The following is a 13,443-nucleotide window of genomic DNA, read 5'->3' as shown; positions in this document are numbered from 1 at the left end:
AAGAATAAGCAGGGGGGAAATTGGATACATAAGCACAAGGGAAAAACAACGAATGACGCACTTACTAAGAGGCAGATGCAGCAACCAAACGTAAAAAAATCTAAATCGTTAAAGTCCCTAACGATTTTCAAATAACGAAAAATGCACCAAAAAAAAAAAAGTCACACATGCTGAGATCGGTATTGAAACGTACAATGTATCAAAGAATCACAATACACATCGTTAATCGGCCCCCAAATCATGCGCAGAGCAGTCAAGCGTTATGTTAGCTGCTCTGCGCATGCCACAAACAGTCAAAACACAGTCAAATCACAAGCACATGGCTCCCAAATCAAAACAAAAATTAAAAAAAAAAGGGTCGGGAGGGGCAAAGGCGCTGGTCAGGAGCGTCCTGTGTGGCCGTCCTTGCCCCCCCCCCCACCCGTGGTCGCCGTTCCCCCCGCCCCACTTCCCCCTGCATTCTAAATTAAAAAGCAAGAAGAAAAGCAAACGTACCTTTAGCAGCTCCGGCCCCCCTCCCTTCCTCACTACTCTGTCTCCCCTCAGCTCCGCCTCCCGACATCCTCCGCCCTGTGCCCCGCCCCCTCTTGGGGTCGTCACCGCCATTCCCCTCCTCCATCGGGCCCCCCTCTTTCTTACCGGGCCCGTGCAGCGCCTCTGCCCTCTGTCTGAAGGCGCTGCTCGGGCAAGAAGAAAGCTGATGCCTGCCTTCGCCCAGCTTCTGTCGCGCGTCTCTCTCCTCCTGGGCCCGCCCCTGTCTGACGTCGGTAACCTACGTAGGTTACTGACATCAGACAGGGGCGGGCGCAGGAGGAGAGAGACGCGCGACCCGAAGCTGGGAGAAGGCAGGCATCAGCTTTCTTCTTGCCCGTGCAGCGCCTTCGGACAGAGGAGAGAGGCGCTGCACGGGCCCGGTAAGAGGGAGGGGGGCCCGATGGAGGAGGGGAATGGCGGCGACGACCCCGAGGGGGCGGGGCACAGGGCGGAGGATGTCGGGAGGCGGAGCTGAGGGGAGACAGAGTAGTGAGGAAGGGAAGGGGGGCCGGGGCTGCTAAAATTTTGCTTTTTTTTTGGGGGGGGGGGGGGAGCGGCGGAAAGTGGGGAGCAGCGGGGGGGGGGGGCAAGGCCGTCCATACAGGACGCTCCTGATGAGCGCCCTTGCCCCCTCCCGATCCTTTTTTAATTTTTTTTTTTTTATGTGTTTTCTGACGTCCTTTGGACCAATCACAGCGCTTTTAGCTCTGCTAATGCGCTGGGATTGGCTCAAAGTTTGTTTATTTTTTCACTTAATGATTTTTCCTGGCACAGACCTGTCCTAACGAGAGGTCCAGACCTCTCGTTAGATTTCCTGCCTTTTTCCTGCGTAAAGGCAATCGGAAAAGGTTAGTGCATGTCGTTTCAATGGGGTTTTCACACTAATTGCTCATCTCCATTCCGTTTTCGTTAGCTGCTGGCTTCCTCGGTAAAAGCCCTTTGATGCATGCAACGGATCAAATTTTCCTCGTTGGAGAGTCATTAAAGGCTCATTTAGCTTTAGTGCATCTGCCTCTAAGTCTCTGGCTCCCCAGAGACCCAGGACTGTCAGTACCCCCTTTGTCTTTCAGACCAGGCATTTATATCGAGTTTCTCAGCTCAAAGCACAAAAAATCTTGTTTTTCAGAAATACATCCTCTAGGATATGACATAATTGCCAAAAAGGTAAAAAAATTACAGTTCCTTAAAGAATACATTTCAGTCCTTTTGTTAATTAAAAATCACACTCAGATCAGATTCACTCCATGAATCACGAGGATAACTCAAAACATCCAGTGAATCAAAATAGTAGCGCTCCCACTTAAAAAAAAATAAATAAAGGAGGAAAAAGGCCTCTTACAACTGTGGCAAACAACGACGCAAAAGCAGGATCGCTGTATCAGTGAATCCACGTGCACACAGTTAAAACATTAATCACGGGTCAAAAAACCTCCACTCCAAAAATGAACAAAATAGAGCAAAAACTCTCACATTCAAATAAATCTTCAACACATTGGTGCCATGCAATTACAGTCATAATATATGAGCACTTATCTTTATAGTGCTGTGTCTGAATACACGGCTGCTCAGTCTTGACAGGATAACAAAAAACAGTGTGATCCCGATGGACCCGTTTCGCATCCAGCTTCTTCTGGAGACCAGGACTCAGATGCACTAAACTTTATGAGCCAGTAACGAGCCATTAACGAGCAAGTAGTAAACCCTGGCATGCACTAAACACTTTTTTCCGACGACACGGTAGCAGCTAACGAAAACGAAATGCAGATGAGCAAATTGTGCAGAAACCCTGTTGTAATGAGATGCACTAACCTTTTCCGATTGCCTTAATGGTGGAAAACGCCGGAAAATCTAAGGAGAGGTTGTACCTCTCGTTGGGGCCGCGCTGGATTGAAAAACTGTCAAATATGCTGCCCGAAGATGTCGCGCCGCTCCCCCCCCACCCCCCCCCCCCCCCCCCCCCCCGTTTTTCAATCAGCTGATATCGGAGAGTGCAGTTGAAAGCGTCCATCATAAAAATAGCCTTCCATTTTGGCCATTATTCACACCCAAATAATAAAAACGACTTTTTTGGCTGTGCTTCAGTCAGGTGAGAGACCTGGAGTAGGGGCTGTAGGTCTCTTATGATTTTCCTGAAAGAGATATTCCCATCCCCGCCAGTGCTGGCCTTCTGACAGCCACCAAACTTACTTATTTCAACATTTTTTTATTGATGATTCCACAACATAACAACATCCCACAAACTCATTTTACAGTAAGTTGCAAACACAACATAAACATCTGAGTAAACACAATAATTCTTTTCCTCATCAATCATTTTTTAAACCTTTTTCCCCCTCCCCTTTTACCCAGGCCCCCCCCCCCCAGGCTTAACATTCAACTGCTCCGCGACACCTGCTCCGAGGAACCTGCTGACAGTTCACTTCCTCTGGGCATCGGCAGTACATTATTTCACAGGGTCATGGTATCTCCTACTTTGCCCAGCTTTATGATTCAACAAAGACCATTTCCATGTCCTGATAATATATAAATTTGAGTACGATAATAAGAAGTCATGCACTACAGCTCATCATCATCCTTTTAACCTTTTCCCCCCTTCCCCCACCAGTCCCACCCCTCCCCCCGCCCTCTCTATGCCCCCATCTACCCTCCCCCTCCCCCCTACCTTCCCTCAATGCAACGCTCGAAGTATCGTGCAGTCTAAACTACTTTTGCCAGGGGAGTTTGTTCAAAATTTGACTACGTGCTCGTGGCGAGATGGTCAGCCACCAAACTTAAAACACAAGCTGATCAGGAGTAAACTCCCAACACAGACTGAAGGTGAAGAGAAGGGCACATTTCCCTGCAATACATCCAGCTGCAAGCTATGCCAAAACATTTCACAGGACCCCACAGTCATTCACAAGGGAAAAATATTCAACATAAAGGAATCTTTCACATGCTCATCTTCCAAAATGGTATATATCATTCAGTGTAAAAAATGTAACGAAGGATGCTATATTGGAGAAACAGGCCAGATGCTTAAGACAAGATTCAATCTGCACAGACATCACATGAAAATAGCCGGTGCCAGTCAAGCCCCCACCCCTGTGGGCCAACACTTTACAAGACCAGATCACTGCACCAGTGATTTCACAGTAAGAATACTGAAAGGTAATTTTAAAACAATACAGGAACATAAGACCTTTGAAATAAGAATGATTGAATATTTTGACACCCAACAAACAGGACTTAATAAGGATCTGGGTTTTCTAACCCATTATAAACCATAAAGCTGTATTTCTCTGTTTATTTCTCTGTTTATTACCCTCCTCTCACCTACCAACACCCATCCTGTTAGAATTGCAATGAAATGCTTTGATGTCCCCATGCACACCCCCACCCTCCCACTCTGTCAGACTGTCAAAGTAATGCTTTGATGTTTCTCTTATATATACTATCTGCTACCACATTTGCTTATTTCCGATCTGACGAAGGGCAACCTTCAAAAGCTAATCAAGAAATGTATTAAGTTATGTCCAATAAAAAAGGTATCATCTTATTTTCTTTTCCATGTTTTATTTTGTTTGATTTCTATAGATTCTACATGGAATGTTGCTATTCCACTAGCAACATTCCATGTAGAAGTCGGCCCTTGCAGATCAGCAATGTGGCCGCGCAGGCTTCTGCTTCTGTGAGTCTGACGTCCTGCACGTACACAGAAACAGAAGCCTGCGCAGCCTTCTACATGGAATGTTGCTAGTGGAATAGCAACATTCCATGTAGAATCTCCAATAGTAGCAACATTCCATGTAGAATCTCCAATGGTATCTATTTTACTGTCATAGTAATGCTTGAATGTTTTCACTTATATACACTGTCAGCTAGCACATTTGCTTATTTCCGATCTGACGAAGAAGGGCAACCTTCGAAAGCTAATCAAGAAATGTATTAAGTTATGTCCAATAAAAAAGGTATCATCTTATTTTCTTTTCCATGTTTTATTTTGTTTGATTTGTATTGATAACCTTTAAGAGTGGACTAACACGGCTACCACACCTCTCAACCAATTGAGAAACTGGAATAAAGGAGGGCTTGGGAAGAGTGGAGGATTGGAAAGGATCAACAGCAGGGACAGGCCTGGGCTAGTGTGGGGTTATAACATAGTTTCACAGAAATGAATGGGACAATTGTTATGTTACATATTCTTCCTCCCATTTAAATAATGATTATTGTTTTTAAAAAGAGAGCTGGGATGGGTAATTCAGAGAGGCCCTAGAGCAAGGAGAAACAGCCTCCAGATTATACCTCCACCCAGTATTTTCAAAGCATCTTTTGTAGCTCTTCAGTTGTTTGTCTGCAAGGTAAGACAGGCTTCGTAAGCTGTTGATAAAGTTTTTTTTAAGGAGGATGGGAAAAGGAAGGTTTTGAATAGCGATTTCATTTGTGAACCACTTAGATTGTTTTCATTAACGTGTAGGTGGTATATATAGTAGTAACATAGTACATGACGGCAGATAAAGACCTGTATGGTCCATCCAGTCTGCCCAACAAGATAAACTCATTTACATGGTATGTGATACTTTATATGTATACCTGAGTTTGATTTGTCCTTGCCTTTCTCAGGGCACAGACTGTAGAAGTCTGCCCAGCACTGTTCTTGTACTAAGTTCTGAAGCTAACATTGCAGCCCCTTAAAATTTACACTCCAGCCCATCCCTATCTATTCAGTCATGATCAGGGCATAGACCTTAGAAGTCTGCCCAGCTCCCACTTTGGTTCCCAATTACTGGTGTCGCCACCCAATCGCCGCTAAGATTCCACGGAACCATTCCTTCTAAACAGGATTCCTTTGTGTTTATCCCACGCATGCTTGAATTCCATTACCGTTTTCATCTCCACCACCTCCCGCGGGAGGGCATTCCACATATCCACCACCCTCTCCATGAAAAAATACTTCTTGACATTAGTCCTGAGTCTGCCCCCCTTCAACCTCAATTCATGTCCTTTAGTTCTACCGCCTTCCCGTCTCCGAAAAAGGTTCATTTGCGGATTAATACCTTTCAAATATTTGAACGTCTGTATCATGTCACCCGTTTCTCCTTTCCTCCAAGGTATACACGTTCAGGTCGGCAAGTCTCTTCTCATACAGTTTGCAACGCAAATCCCATACCATTTTCGTAGCTTTTCTTTGCACCGCTTCCAGTCTTTTTACATCTTCAGCGAGATACGGCCTCCAAAACTGAACACAATACTCCAAGTGGGGCCTCACCAACGACTTGTAGAGGGGCATCAACACCTCCTTCCTTCTGCTGGTTGTGCCCCTTTCTACGCAGCCTAGCATCCTTCTGGCCATGGCCGTCGCCTTGTCACATTGTTTCTTCACCTTCAGATCCTCAGACACCAACACCCCCAAGGTCTTTCTCCTGAGTCAAGCTTACTAATCTCTCCCCTCCTATTCGGTATCTCTCTTTCGGGTTTCTGCACCCCAAGTGCATCACTCTACACTTCTTGGCATCAAATTTTAACTATAATAACAAATGTTCCACCAGTGTATGCTCCTATCTTGTATGCACTATCCAAAATTTTTTTATTTTTTAATATGCAGTGCTCAGAAATTGCTAATGTGCCATATACCATATATTATGGGGTCAGCCAGCAGCATCAAACCATCATAGCACTGACCCTGCCTGCCACCTATCATATAAGGCCACACTCTTGGGCCACAGTTCGTTATAACATTGATAATAAGTAGATGAAATCACTTATCTTTAGGTGGTCAGTTCACTATCAATGATGGGACTAGTGCCTTTGCTGCAGGACGACTTCATCCTTTTGCAATAGTGCAATTAAAATCAGTGTTCCATCATTCCTACCAATCTTTTGAATATCTTCTATCAGATCCTTGTCTAACTAACTACTCCGTTTGCGCAGGAGGTCTGTAGATAACCCCCGTGTGGATACAGGTTCCGTCTTCTCTTTCCAGGACGATCCATAAAGCTTCTTCCTTTCCCCAGGTTCCCCGCATTTCAGCCGCTCTGATATAGTCTCTCACATACAGAGCCACTCTTCCACCTCTTCGGCCCTCTCTATCCTTCCTAAAAAGATTATAGCCCGGTTCGGTCACATCCCATTCATGGGAATCGTTGAACCACGTCTCCGTAATAGCAACAATATCCAAGTTTTCTTCAAACATCAGGGCTTGCAAGTCTTGAACCTTTTTACTTAGACTACGAGCATTTGTGCACATAGCTTTCCATGTGCTTAGTGAGTTTAGGTGGTTTACTATATTTACATGACCTTTCCCTCTGCCATCATGTTTATTCTGGGGGTGACTTTCCGAAATCCCTTGTTTCCTTTTGTCACCCCCACCCTCTAGTTTAAATGTCTACAAACATATTGTCTGAATTTCTCCCCAAGGATCCTTTTTTCCCATCACAGAAAGATGTAGCCCATCATTACAGTACAGCCTGTTATTTTTCCACGTATTAACCCATGCTCCTATGCATCTAAAACCTTCTTCTTTACACCAAGACTCAAGCCACCTACTGAATTTCTCTGTTTTGCGTAATCTTTCCTCTCCCCTCCCCCATGTAGGAATTACTTCAGAAAAAGCCACAGTTCGAACCAAAGATTTCAGTCCCTCCCCAAGCTTCTGGAACGCTCTCTGTGCTGTAAACTTGTTGGCCAGGTCCCCAGGTGAATTACAACATCAGCATTTGAAGCCTTGCTCTCTTCTTGGATCACTTTCAGTATTTGGTCTGTACATCTTGTAGCTGAAGATCCTGGAAGACATTTTACTAGGTTGGGAACCCCTGAACTGTGTTCCTAAGTTAATGCCTCTGATAATGGAGTCTCCGTGCAGTAAGAATTTTCTGCTTTTCACCATTCTGTCATTATTTGGGGGATGTTTCTTGGGTTGTGCTGCTTTCATTGCCTCTGGTTCTCCACAGTACTTCTTTTTTCACCATCGTAATGATGCAACACTGCAAAAGAATTTGACAGGGGCAAAGCTTGGGAGGGCGAGTGTTTCTGTGTCACAGATCTTAGTCTACCAGAGCCTACTGTGACCCGTCTATTCCTCTGATGTTTCATTCTCTGAGGCAGTGGTGGTGATAAATTAGCTGGGAAATGAGTAATCCTGGATGCTTCTTTAATTGTAGCTAATTCCTTCTTGAGTTTGTTGATCTCTTCTTTCAAGGCTGACATTTGGAGACAGGACAAACTCTAAGGTTCCAGATAGTTTTTTTTTTTTTGTTACATTTGTACCCCGCGCTTTCCCACTCATGGCAGGCTCAATGCGGCTTACATGGGGCAACGGAGGGTTAAGTGACTTGCCCAGAGTCACAAGGAGCTGCCTGTGCCTGAAGTGGGAATCCAACTCAGTTCCTCAGTTCCCCAGGACCAAAGTCCACCACCCTAACCACTAGGCCACTCCTCCACTCCCCCCCAGTTCCCAGATAGTTTTATATAATTAAAGTTATCCTGAATAAAAGAGATTGTTTTTGGTTGTGAAGCTGTTTCAGACTGTCTTCTTTACAGGCTGTCTTACAGGCTCATACATGCTATCACAGGCCTGAGGGATTGCCTACCAGTCAGTTTACTGCTGTCTGTGTTCTAATTAACCCAGAGTGATTAGGACATTTGTTCCCCACCATCTGTCGTCCTTTTGTCATTCTTGTTATGGTTCCTGGTTACCACTTCTTCTCCCAGATCTCTGTTTCAGTTCCTGTCTGCCTTGTGTTCTTCTTCCTACTCTGTTTGCCTTGATTCCTTGGTGTCCCTTAGCTCCTGACATGAGTCTGTTTTGACCTTGCCTTTCCCTAAGGACAGTTTGCTTTTTTTCCAGCATAAAGCTTCTCAATTCTGCGGTGGTGGGTTCATGTCAACAGAGGACCTAAGAGATCTCCTTTTCTAGTGGTCACCGACATCTCAGCAGGGGATTCCCCGCCATTCAGGTTTAATCGTATGACAAAAATGAATGTACTTATTAAAAAATCTTATAATTATAAATAAGAATCCTACAATTATATGCGCAGACACAGTTTAAAATTTGTGAACTTTCCAATGGTGAATTTGATTAGTCCACTAGATATGCTCAAAAGATATATGAAAGAGATTTTGGAAATACCGGAATCTAATGTTCTTCCACTTCTTCAGTCCTATTATATTCCACAGAAAGAGAAAGTTGCACAAGAACCACAACCATCCTTGAATATAACAGACTTTATTGAAACATCAATTACAGAGCAGACAATGACAGCAACTTTGGTTGCAGTTGTAGCTCTGCTACCAGACAAGCAGTGGTTATTTAGACTTTTCTTCCGACATAAAGCAAAATTATTTTGGGGACATAAAGTATTATTGTTTCCTGATGTTGCCAGGGATACTCAAAGAAAGAGGAAGCAATTCCTTTTATTAAAACCAGCCGTTTTACATCTAGGAGGAACATTTTATTTAAAGTTCCCATGCAAATGCATTGTGAATTATAATTCCCTTAAATATGTGTTACTACTACTACTACTTAACATTTCTAGAGCACTACTAGGGTTACGCAGCACTGTACAATTTAACAAAGAGAGACAGTCCCTGCTCAAAGAGCTTACAATCTAATAGATAAGAGTGAGACAAATATAGGACAATCAAGCCATTGTGACATCACTGATGAGGTTGGCTCTTAGGCATTGGTGGAATGAGGCATTATGACATCACAATCTCAGCTCTGGATACCAGAGACTGAAACTCTTCACACTAAGGGGGGGAAGTGGGCCAAGTATAGGACAGTCGAGCCATTGTGACATCACTGATGAGGTTGGCTCTTAGGCATTGGTGGAATGAGGCATTATGACATCACAATCTCAGCTCTGGTTAAATCACTGCTATATGTAATACTACTACTACTACTTAACATTTCTAGAGCGCTACTAGGGTTATGCAGCGCTGTACAAAATAAACAAAGAAGGACGGTCCCTGCTCAAATGAGCTTACAATCTAAAGAACGAAATGTCAAGTTGGGTAGTCTAGATTTCCTGGGTAGAGGTTAGGTGCCGAAGGCCTGCAGGAAAAACCTGTACCATTTGAAAGATGTTTTGCTTTGTTCCTCTCTCAGTGGCAACTACTATCTGGATGAAGAGAACATTCTTGCCAAATAATTACAAATATGTTGAGTTTGCAAAACTATGATTGCACCTATGACATTCATCGCTCAAAATGTCTAACAGAGCTGTCAGTGTTCAGTTCTTTGAAATGACAAATATGTCTATTTCTAGACTTCCATCTTTCAATTGCTACTATCACCTGTGTGTGCTCAGATTAATTTTCAGATGGGTGTAAAAAGGGGTAAGTGTTACAAGTAGGCTGTTTGTTGGGGAAAATTATAAAAATGCTGTTTGGTGGTGATTAATGAATAAGGGTTTACACCTTCACATGTCAGCAAGTAGGAGATGTTGGGGTCCTTTCTTAGCTAAAGCTTGTTAGCAGACATAAGTGAAATGCAACTGAAATAGTGAATGAATATTCCAAGGATGCATACATTAGTTGTGAAAAGACCTTACTTTGACAACACTAACTTCTTATAAAGGAGCACTAGTGTTTAGCGTATGCTAGTCAGCGCGCACTAAAACCGCAAGCGTGCCTTTGTAAAAGACCCTCTCAGAGATGAATATTCAACAGAGAAAAAGATGAGAAAGTGCCCGAGCCAATTGTCAGCATTTGTGGCTTCAAAAAATGCTATTGGAGTTCAATGAGGATAGCTCTGAAATAGCTTTGCTGTATGCCTTATTTTCTTGGTGTTTTTTTTCCTTTTTCTCCTATTTAAATCTTGGAATCCTAGTAATGAGGACTTAAGTGTTATCACTTATTAATGATGATTACCTACTTATTATTTTTCTTTTTCTTAGAGATTGTGAAGTTATAACACTTTCCTATTCAAGTGTATTCTTGGAAATGTAATTTGAAATTGTTAAATAAAAAAATTAAAAAAGATTCCTATAATGATGCAAAGTATTATCTCCATGAAGATAAATCAATGAGAAAATTGCACACTCTTCAGAAAATGTATGTCACACCCCTGTTCAAATAGCCAAGAGTTTAATTGGTGTCCGCTCAAAACCATGATCTCTCAGGAATTTTTTTGGACTCAAGCTACTAAAAAAACATAAAGTACAAATATTTTATTGTGTCCACGTTTACAAGTGTATATTTTTCATATTTTTTTGAGTACAGTGGGTTATATATCTGAGGGTACTCAAAAAAATATGAAAAATATACACTTGTAAACGTGGACACAATAAAATATTTGTACTTTATGTTTTTTTAGTAGCTTGAGTCCAAAAAAATTGCTTCAAGAGGTCTATTTTCAAAAAGAAAGCTTGACTACACTGTTTGGCTAAACCAGTTGTGTGTATTTTTATTTGGCAGTTGCGATGATTTAAATTTTATAATTTTCTTTCTCTCTTTTAGTGCTTGTCTCAGGCTGATTTATTGTTTTTTTTTTTTTTTTTTTTTTTTTTTTTTTTTTTTTTTTTTTTTTTTTTTTTTTTTTTTTTGCTGGCATTATTAATGGAAATTTATTAATGTCCTTGACAGGTAGATTTTTTTTTAGCACATGTTAATTTAAACAAAACAGTAACAAGAATTAAAGGTAGGCAGAAAAATACCTCAGAGAGCTCAGAAGGAACAAAAACAATAACTTACCTCCATTATGGATCAGTTCTCTACCACTGGTCAATTAAAAAAAAAAAACTATATTCAGGTGCTCATATTTTAAGTTTTTTTTTTCTTTTTAAAGCATTTTATTAAAAATGTGCAACTGGAAATGGGAAGGGTTTAGTTTTTAGTAGACTAATGGTAGAGAAGTGACTCCATATAGAGTTAATAAGTTATTGCATTTATTGCATGTGACATCACTGAGGTCTTTTTTTTTTTTTTTTTTTTTTTTTAATTTAAGTTTTATTAATTGTTATAACAAAGGTAAACAACGTAACATATTCATAACATCATACATACCACGGTTAAACTATACAACATATAAAGTTCCTTCCCCCCCCCCCCCACATCCCCTCCAACCCCCCCAACCCCTCCTCCCCCCTAGTATATAGTCTCGGGAACCTTCTTACTGCTAACTGAGTGGTTACAAGTAAATGCATCAGAACCATGTCATACCATCCTCAATGAGCATTAATAAGCAAGCTTCTACCCCTTGGGCTGAGCACTTGAAGATAAGGCATCCATATCTGAAGAAATTGTTTCCTACGTTTAGGTGATAATTTTGAATCTCTAGCCTCCCAAGAAGCTAAATGGTGCACCTGATTGCGCCAATGCCAGTAGGCAGGCGCTTCCGGCGAGGTCCAATATTGCATTATACACTTGTTTTATTTTTATTTTTTTGTTATTTTTTAAATAACTGTTTGTGTTTTTCTTGTGACCCACAGATTGTTTGAATAATATGGGACAGAAATCTGATAAATAAATAAAAGAGAGTTTCTCCCTTATATGGTAGATAGGCCCCGCCCAGTGCATCCCAGGGATGAGGTGCCGCCATTTTGAAGATGACACTCCTGCCTCTCAGTTACAGAGGCAGGGAGGGCCTCCGGGGGGGGGGGGGAGCATTAGGCTACCAGGGAGTTTTTATTAGGGGGGGGGGAGACCACTACATTACCAGGGACTTCTGTGTGTGAGTGGGTGGGAGGGAGGGGGCCTGAGGGCCATTAGACCACCCAGGAATATTTTTTTTATTTAATATTGGGGCCGGGGCAGGTTGGCCATGTGATATTTTTTTTTTGTTTTCTTCTTTTTTTAATGTCAGCTTTCTTGTCAGTGGCTGAGTCAGTCACGGCTAATTTTTGCACTAAGTTCACGGTACATTCTCCACTGAACCTTTGAGCATCAGCCTCTCAGAGAGCTGCCCTGCTTTCAAAATCCCTTTGACTACGAATTTCTTCTTTTCCTTCTGTTTCTGAAAACCCCTTCCTTTGGGGGTGGGGGGGTTCAAAGATATTTATTAGATGGAATGGTTTGTCTTCTTTCTAACTTGAAGGCTGATTTCATTTAACAACATGCATGAAGACATTGTTTCTTTAAGCTTGTTCACTTCTAATCAAATCCTGCAGTCTCTGTTTTGTGTTTCTTCGGGATGTGGAGGAATAAGGTTTTAGTATTTCTTTTCCGGTACTGGAGAGCTCAGAAAAACTAATGTGTGGATTAATATAAACAGGAAATGGGCCTTTGGATGGCTGATGCATTTCCCATCCTTAAACATTTCTGATTAAAAATATCCCCTCCCTGACTGGATAAATCTCTGTGCATAGAATTGCAGGGTTCACAGATTTAGAGGGTTAAAAAAGGGGGCATCTCAGAAGGTGTCCCCATAAGGGGTTGGGTTCAGTTTAGCAGAGCAGCGAATATTTTCAGTACTAACCAACTAAATTTATGTGGAGAACTCTGGTCACACAAGTGGCTTTCCTAAATCATGTCTGGCTAAACTCAACAGAATTTTCATCCACAAATAAAGCTATCTAGATGTGGCTGAACTTTGGCTAAAAGATAATTATTCAGTTATACCCACTCAGGGGCTTTTGAAAATTGAAGCTTTATTGTGTTAACTTCTCAAATTTCTCACCTGTCTTGGTTGAATTCTCTGCAGGCTGTAATCCCTTTTATTGAACCAATCTATTATCTAAAGGCACTGATGATTCAAGGATTTTCCAGGCCTCATGTCTTGAGAGCTCATGTCCTACAGCTGCACTGCAGGTGTAATAAAAGGTATCACAGTCTGCAGAGAGTCCAGATTTTTCAGAATTTACCCAGCTACTGAGCAGTCACAATAAGCAGTGACAGGATCCTGTGGGTCCAGCTTTTCTAACAGAATAGGAGCCTGGGCTGAAGTTGAAAAGAGCTGGTTACTGTGATGTGGCCAACATGATGGCTTGTCCC

At 42.1% G+C, this 13,443-nt stretch overlaps 1 protein-coding gene across 2 annotated transcripts in view; it reads left to right on the top strand.

Moving 5' to 3' along the window:
- Positions 1-13,443, top strand: part of LOC115457637 (SLAM family member 8-like) — a 58,494-nt gene that overhangs the window by 16,629 nt on the left and 28,422 nt on the right. The window lies entirely within an intron of this gene.

This window comes from Microcaecilia unicolor, chromosome 14 (genome assembly GCF_901765095.1).
Source record: "Microcaecilia unicolor chromosome 14, aMicUni1.1, whole genome shotgun sequence".
NCBI lineage: Eukaryota > Metazoa > Chordata > Amphibia > Gymnophiona > Siphonopidae > Microcaecilia > Microcaecilia unicolor.
Note: the sequence above shows the minus strand (reverse complement) of the source record. Positions and strands in the feature narration are given on the sequence as shown.